The following is an 8,438-nucleotide window of genomic DNA, read 5'->3' as shown; positions in this document are numbered from 1 at the left end:
TTGATCGTCGACAATGGCAGTTCTACTGGCTCAATTGTAGAAGGACTGATGGTCGTCATTATGCCCGAATACACAATCGCATCTGATCACTTGCAAATTATTGTGTGGACCGCAAAGTCCTAAAGATAAGATTTGAGAAACAAAACTAATCCGATTTGGCTGCAGTCTGAACAAAGAAACATAATTATTACACTGATATGAACGCAGGTCGCGCTGTCAGCGTGATTGTGTCACACAGAACACAGCAGCACGTTTATTTCGGTCTGAAACGTGATCCCCAAGCGTGCTTTAAGAGTTGCTTCCAGGCCGTTGTCTTTGTTATGAGTGACTGACTTGACTGCAGTCCAAACAAAGATACAGTTTCAAAGCTCTGTCTGGCTCAATGGAGACGTTATCACCATCGCCCTTTGTTCACACATGCTGACAGACAGACAGGAGGAGTTGCTTCAAAGACCCACTCGATGTGCCCTGAGACTCCCATGAAATCAGGAGGTCAAACTCAACTCCTCAGACTCCACGTCACCCCATAGCACTCTCCTAGTATGCTCCTCAGACTCCACCTCACCCCATAGCACTCTCCTTGAATGCTGCACATACTCCACCTCACCCCATAGCACTCTCCTACACTCTCCTTGTATGCTCCTCAGACTCCTCGTCACCCCATAGCACTCTCCTACACTCTCCTTGTATGCTTCTTGTCACCAAAAGATGATTCAAAAAGGTGAATCTGATTGTTCTCTCTTGCACTCTATTTACGTGACTATTGACTATAATGCTTGCTCTGCTTATTCTGATCTCACATTTCTAAGTCGTCTAAATCTCTAAATTGTAAATTGTAACTTTACTCAACCATGGTGGAAAGCAAATAAGTACATTTACTCAAGTGCAGTACCATTTCGAGGTCCTTTTTCTTTACTTGCTCATTTGCTTTTCAAACTTTATAGGGCTTTTTGGAATGAAACCATCTTGCTGGTTCAGATGACGCAAACGGAATAAATTAGACATCAAGTACAATTCCATACACCAGGTGTCTGAGGAGAAGGAGAGTGAATTGCATCCCTATAAACATCAGCGGAACGGAGCTCTTTATGTGGCGTTTAATGTGCAGTGCAAAAAAGTCATCATACACTAATGGCACAACCAGGGCACACTGCCCTATACACGCTTTAAACTCCCAAATAAGCCCTATTATACTCGGTTATTTGAAAATAGCCAATATACTGTATACGTGTCATGGTGTGGCCTGTGAACTTGTATAGCTGCTTGAAAATGAATACAACTTTAATTAAATGTCATTATCGGTGAAACATTTTCATGTCCTCAAATAGAGATGCCATGCCGGGGGTTAACATGGTTAAATTAACACTTTGGATTTCACATTGTATACAGCAGCTCTCCAAATCTCTCTATCTCACTTTGACAAAAAAAATCGAATAAAAAGCAAACACAGACACCCTTGGTGTGGATATCAATTCAATTCAATTCAATCTTTATTGCAGACTCAGGGGAATCTATATCACAGTACAGAATAACAGGAAAATCTAAGTTTGCCTACACTACAGTATATAGCTTCTTAGGGGACCTATGAACTGAATGCACTCTGTGGTGTATTGTATAATTATCTCTGATGGATTGTTTTATCGTAAAGGATTATTTAACCACATGAACCACATGACCACATGAACCCTAGCTAGCTATCGTCCCTATTCATGGGACGATAGCCAATTCGTTGCATAACTATATGTTGATCCCGATACTTTCACTCGGGTAAAGATTTGTAATGTTTTGCCTTTACTTATAACTGGTAGTATTTCCTTCAACTACTTTTGACTGTATTGTATGATTTAAAATAATAACTACAGTGATTTGTAGCAACAGCATCTGAGAACTGGAATGTTGCACATCAGTGAAATAATTATGTTCTCAATGTTTTGTTTTTTCGGAGCATCTGACAAATATAGTAATTATAAAGACATAATGATGTACTAACATACATAACAGCAACCCTGTGACCTTGCTGGGACTCAGTGCATGCTCATCATGGACAGTCAGGGAACTTGATCTCCAGGGATTTTCTGTAAATCACTGCACACCCCCTCCAAATCCCAACCCCGCTGCCCCACTGCCCCAGAACCTTCACATTCAACATGTCCAGGGGAGGTTTTTCAGTCTGAACAACTTAGATTTGTTTATGTTCCGACTTCAGCCATGCACGACTGCACATACACTAAGCATGTGACGTGTATAATCTACAGCTGAATGGACATCTTAACCCAAATAAACCCTCAGGTCAAATTACCCACATGGGACATCAAAGAATAACACACATCCTCCCCTGACACATTGTGAACATCTGTCGAGGGTGGTGTGTGCTGTGTCACCGATACAGTGCATTACATTTAATAGTTTTTAAATGGCATGGTAGTAGCCTACATGGTAAACGTTTGATGCAGTGAAAAAAGTGGCCTGCTTTATGTAGAACTTATACCAAAATGTAGGCCTGTAAATGGGATCCAGCCTACCGTAAATTCAGATTCTGTCCACATATAGGACACATCTGGCCTGCTAGTAACGTTGGCCATGGTGCACAGTACGCACTCTCCGACACTCTGTGAACACTCAATGAGAGTGTGCGTGCGTGCCCACATTATGAGCACGCACATTATTTTTGCTATTTTGAAAGAGAGAGGTAATTGCAACAATGTCTGAGCTACAATAAATCTAAGCATTTAGTGTCCAATTCAAGGCACTATCTCCTTCAAATATCCTTTCATATCAAATCACTACTACACTTGGTTGCGCTCCTTTTTTCCCCCTTCACACAAATCTCTTCACCCTAAGAATAGGAACGCTAATGTTCATGTTAATGTAGCCAGTTGAAGTTGAGCCTCAGAGGCCACCATAGGGGCACTTCCTCATTGACAATCATCAGGTAACTATTTAAATGCCCTGTCTTCTTCCAAGCAGAAGTTTGGTAAATGGCCCAGGCGGTGGCATAACCGTCTGGGCACCCGACTGGTAATCCAGTCGCAGTGTGCCGCGGGTTCGACTCCCGAGCCCGACACGGCCTTTACTGCATGTCTTCCCCCATCTCTCTCCCGTTTCCTGTCAGCCTACTGTCTGTCCCTTCAAAAACCAATAAAAGGCGTAAGCCGCAAAAAAAGTTTGGTGAATGCTGGCCTGGCCGTGGGTCTTGAGACGTGGGTCTGCTTTTGTTTTTATTAATTTTACTGCCAGGGTGAGTAACATGTCTCATTAATGTAGTTTTAATCATGTTGTTCTGTAATCTATTCTATATGTTACAATTCAGGTTGATGTCCATTCATGTGCCCTGTGCCAAACTATCATGGAAGTGTGTGAGCACAAACGGACGGATACTTTATTTGTATTTGTATAGTCTAATGTACTAAATGTTTGTTATATCCCGCCCTTAGATCTATAGCCACTGCTGCTTTGTTTAGGTTGATTTTATCATTATTGATTATTTTGAGTATTGAGCCATTTCCTTTTGTTTATCTGTTTTCTTTTGTTTCTCCCCCACACATATGGAGTCCTACATGTGCGTTAACTGAGTTCAACAGAGCCGAGTGGTGCAACTGACTGCTACAGGGGAGTTCACTAGGTTTCACTGTAGTCCACAGCCCCAAAGGTTTGCAATATTGGCGTGTGTGCATGCACCTCTTTTCATGGTTTCTTCTTTCTGTGTGCTGTGTATGTGTGATTGCTGTGTGGTTGGCTGGGCATAGTGATCTAACCTACCCCTCTACCCCTTTAGCTAGCTGCCCCTGTATAAGTGTTGTCGCCCACTGGCCAGTTGACTCTGGCTATACTTATTGTGGTCAGTGATTGCCATTGCTTGTCTGTAACTTTATCTCTGGGGTTGTATGGAACTGTATTTTTATATTCTACAATATATTGGTAGTTTTAACTACCTAACTATCCAATTAATACTGTTTATCCAGTGCATGTAGTGTTTTAACCCTTGTGTGGTTAATCTGAATAAATTCAATGTGTTTGGGGGACACTCAATGTCTCGGTCTCATTGGCTTATCTGTGTTTTGGGGAACCCGCTTTATAGATGATTTATGATGAATTCCTGTTCTGTTCTTTAGCTACATAGAAATGTCTATTTGTATGTCTCTAAATGTTTGATGTTGTAAACAAGTGTAATGCTTAATTGGGTCGTCCACTCACAGTTAACAGTCTTTGTATTGAGTTTGTGCTTAAAATGTACTGTAAATTCTACAAACTGTTAATAAATATTTCAATCAATCAATCAATAGCGGTTATTCATTCTATTCCTTGATACAAACAACATCAAGGGGGCGTAGTCGTACATTTTATAATACTAGTAAATTCCTTGCCCACCAGGTTACATTAAGATAGATAAGTCTTCAGCATTAACCAAATTTAGTTTTTTTTTTGTTGTTATTCTTACTTTTCTTTCATAGTTCATGGTTTTGAGTGCAGGCTGCTACTTCCTCATTTGGTGGAGAATTGTCACTGAGCCACATTGGAGATTTATTTGAATTACACACAAGGCTTTCAGTGCATACAGAGCAAACAATGTTGGTTCTTTTTGTGGAGTGGTTGTGATGCGTTATATTTAGACTTTGACAACCACATGTGGCTCGTGCCAATGAAATACTGGCAGCTCTGCTAACTATGCAGGCGGGTAAAGGTGAACCAAAGAGTATTATTTTCACCAGCTGAGCTTTCTCATTGGATTTCACAAGAGCATTTTAAATCAATTATATTTCAATAGTAAGCTTATATCAGCGATATATTTGTAACATTAACATATGTGTGTGTGTGTGTGTGTGTGTGTGTGTGTGTGTGTGTGTGTGTGTGTGTGTGTGTGTGTGTGTGTGTGTGTGTGTGTGTGTGGCGGGGGTTGGGGGGGTGGGGGGTGGGGCATTAACCACTTATGCCCGATATTAAGTTGTATTACAAATAATAGCCGATGTACAGTCTCACATGTAGCTTCAGCTTTGAACTTTTGTAGAGTATACGTTTACACCATCAATTTGCAACAGAGGGACACATAAACACCATTGTGTCCTCCAAGCACATCACCAAGCTAAGAGATCTACTGTGGGACTCAAAACCCTCATATGCACCTGAATCATGAATCAATCATATAGATTAGGTCACAATCTATGACACTTTCATTTAATTCAACATTCAACATTTAAGTCAGGCCAGAAGGTGGAGATAACATCAGAGTTGAGGTGGGATGAGCAGCTTTTGGGAAACTGTGTAGCAATACCAGTATGTGATTTACAGCATCCCTGTGTTGTGATAAGGACTGGCCTGTGTTTTTCAATATAATATAGCCCACATGAACAAGGCAGAAGGTACATTATTACTCCAGCTGCACAGTGGCGATAAGGAGAGTCATCCCATCTAAACAGTAAACACCATTTGAACCAGAACAGGGTGTCTGGGTGCGTTTAACAGATGCTCTTACTGACTTACAAAGTCCAAGATCAGAGTAAAGGACATGAACCCTATACCATTACTTAAAAGTATTCTGGCTTTGCTGTCTGAAAATTTATAAATGGTGCATTTATATAGCACTTAATATCAAAGCACTTTATGTACAGTAGATTGTGCATTACATTCACCGATGATGGCGGAGGAAATCGTGCAAGGCACGACACCAACTCTGGGGGATCGAACTGGGAACCTTGCGGTTACCATCCGGCCGCTCTACCGGCCACTCTACCCCTTAACCACTGCCACCCCATACCACGATGTGTATGTATTTTGCCAACGTTTTTTTCATCTTTGTTGTATAGATATTTTTAACTAATGTTACCTTATCTTATTTTACTTTGCCTTTGTATCTCTTTATGGATCTCCATAAATCTCTGCGCGCGCGCGCCCCACACACACACACACACACACACACACACACACACACACACACACACACACACACACACACACACACACACACACACACACACACACACACACACACACACACACACACACACACACACACACACACACACACATTATCCAAAAGACAAAGATCTCTACAGTATGTGCCTTACTTAGTTTGCACTTTTGCACTGTGATATAAACGATATTGAGAATGAGTTCCATTTTGTTTTCTACTGCCCGTTGTACCATGAGCTACATCAAAAGTAATTTAACAGGTGGATTTTTGAACATAGATATTCACACTTGCAGAATATTTAGAGAAAGCATGGGCCAGATAAAGAAAACATGTGTTTATTTTTGTGCAGTTCCTGTGTGGGAAGTGAATGTGATTATTGTTTATTTATGTTGTTGGTGTTTTATAATCCTGTAAGGGATGGGTCTTTACGACAAGACAAATACAAATCAATTGATTCCTTCACATAAATCCCAGCCCCACTGCCCCACTGACCCAGAACCTTCACATGCCACATATGTATCCCAGCCCCACTGCCCCACTGACCCAGAACCTTCACATGCCACATATGTATCCCATGGAGGATTTCAGTCTGAACAACTTAGATTTGTGTTCATGTTCAAACTTGACCCACATTCACTAAGCATGTGACGTGTTTAATCTACCGCTGCATGAACATCTTAACGCAACAAATCCAGACATCAAATTCCTCACATATGTGCCACATACACACATATGGGACATCAAACAAATGTTAATGTGTGCCGTGGGCGGTGTGTGCCACGGGTGGTATGTGCTCATCAAACCCTGTACACTCAAGACATGCTCCTTATATGGCCAGTACAGAATTCATTCTATGTTGATCTGACCCCCCATGCCAAAGCACAAGGCGCCAGCACTCGCCCAGCAGTCTGCCGTCAACAAGGCCGATGCGTGCACGCGACATCGCCCTTTAGGGCGAGGTCGCTTCTCGCCCTTAGACGTCTTACTGGTATTATATTACTTATTACTTGGGAATCAAGAGTAATATATTATATTACATATTACTACTAAGTAATATGGTATAATATCACTGTTTTGGAAGAGTAATACCGTACACTATACGTGGTAAAGTAATAATATTACAGTGATGTATTATTAGTAACTTGTTACTGACCAACACTGGTGGTAACTGACTAACGGCGTGGAGCGGTTTGGATTCCATGTGAAGCTTGTTGAACGCATCCTATACTAAGTGAAAACCTAAAGAGACATTTTCAAATATATCATCTTCAAGTTTTGGAGGGTGAACTTCTGACATAGAAAATTGCATTGAAAGGTGTAATGTATTGTACAGGTAATTTATGTTAAGCCCATATAAGTTAAAACATAACCTCTTTGCTGCTTTTCAGTTGTGAGAGCATATGTTTGGCGACAGGTGGTTATTATCAGCCAACCTAGACACATGATTTAGGAACACAGCAAATCACCATTATTTCAGTAGGCTATTTACTGTTCTGGGCGACATATCAAGTCTTGTTTTTCAATAAATTGCCTTGGGAGCCATTAGTTTAACTTATATATATTCAATGGAAGACTGTTCACGGTAATATCACACCTAAGTCTGGAGAAGCCATGAGCTGGATCCTGCTGAGTGAGTTGTAAGTAGAGTGAAGTAACCCATAGCTGAACTCCACTGTGTCCATTCATCATTTCATTACAATGATAAATATTGCATGGTAATGCAGAAACCTTTTACTCAAGTCCACGGTATCAGAATCAGAAATGTATATGCACTTTAAATCAATTTGAATTGTTATTAATGTTTTTCAAGTTTCAAAAAGATCAGCTAGCTTGTAGGTGAACTGGACAGTATGTGGTTGCCTCGGAAGGCAACGGGAGTCTGACCTGTCTGACAGGTGCTGAAATCTATGCAGAGTATTATGATTATGATTCATATTATTATTATTATCATCCTTATGACTGTAGAGAATCCATTCATGCTGTTTTAATTTGAGTTATTGTGGCAGTTTCATGGATTTTTGCCTTTTTGGCTTGGGAAAACGTATCACAAAATGTCCATGTATGTCTGGATAGCGTCTCTCACACCTAACACTGTTACTCCTGCTGGCATGGGGTAAAAAAACCTACGGGCCTTTTTCTCCTGAGTTTGCAGTCTAGCTCTCAGATTTCCATCTAAATGAATGGATCAGTGCCAGTTCATGTACCTTCGACAGTTTTATGCAAGCCAGTGCCACTGAACAGAATATTAGGCTGGTCCAGCCAACACAAGCCCACTGAAAAATGACCTTAAACTCATTCATTGAATACATAGGACCAGAAGGCCCTAGGGCTTTTTGTGTTATCCTCTTAGCATCATTGTAAAATCGTACGTCCTTACTAATTGCAAACTGTTAATAAAGTATTAATTTAATCAATTAATCAAAAACAAATGCAGCAGGTTCCCAAACTTTTCCATGCCAAGGACCCACAAATAACGCCTGACTGATCCCCCTATTGTGAAATTTACTGCAAAAGCTCAAAAGCTCATTTT

The sequence above is a fragment of the Protomyctophum parallelum genome (assembly GCF_964188405.1).
Source record: "Protomyctophum parallelum genome assembly, chromosome: 19".
Classification (NCBI taxonomy): Eukaryota; Metazoa; Chordata; class Actinopteri; order Myctophiformes; family Myctophidae; genus Protomyctophum; species Protomyctophum parallelum.
Note: the sequence above shows the minus strand (reverse complement) of the source record.